The 403-nt window shown below is 33.7% G+C and overlaps 1 pseudogene; it reads right to left on the bottom strand.

The window, feature by feature from the left end:
* Positions 1 to 403, bottom strand: part of LOC105309941 — a 7,840-nt pseudogene that overhangs the window by 678 nt on the left and 6,759 nt on the right.

The following is a 403-nucleotide window of genomic DNA, read 5'->3' as shown; positions in this document are numbered from 1 at the left end:
TTTAATATCATCTGATGCAGCAATTGGCAAAATCTCATGTCCTCTACCAATACCGTGTCTCAAATTACAATAATATATATGGATCCCACTAAATTTTCACTAGGTAACCTCTATATCTTAGGGGGGATCTCAAATATAAAAATAAAAGACATCTATGCCTCACCCTTATCATTGTGGACTATTGCCTTGTCTAAATTCTCTTTTGCAGTTGTACCCATTGCCCTCAAAAATCCATGAAAGGCTACGGACACTCTGACTAAATTATAATTAAATTAAATCTTTGGCCTTACAGCACAATTTACAATAGTCAAGATATGGAAGCGACCTAAATGTCCATTCACAAATGATTGGATAAAGAAGTTATGGTTCATATGTACAATGAAATATCACTCAGTGATTAAAA

This window comes from Pteropus vampyrus, unplaced genomic scaffold (genome assembly GCF_000151845.1).
Source record: "Pteropus vampyrus isolate Shadow unplaced genomic scaffold, Pvam_2.0 Scaffold952, whole genome shotgun sequence".
Taxonomy (NCBI): domain Eukaryota; kingdom Metazoa; phylum Chordata; class Mammalia; order Chiroptera; family Pteropodidae; genus Pteropus; species Pteropus vampyrus.
Note: the sequence above shows the minus strand (reverse complement) of the source record. Positions and strands in the feature narration are given on the sequence as shown.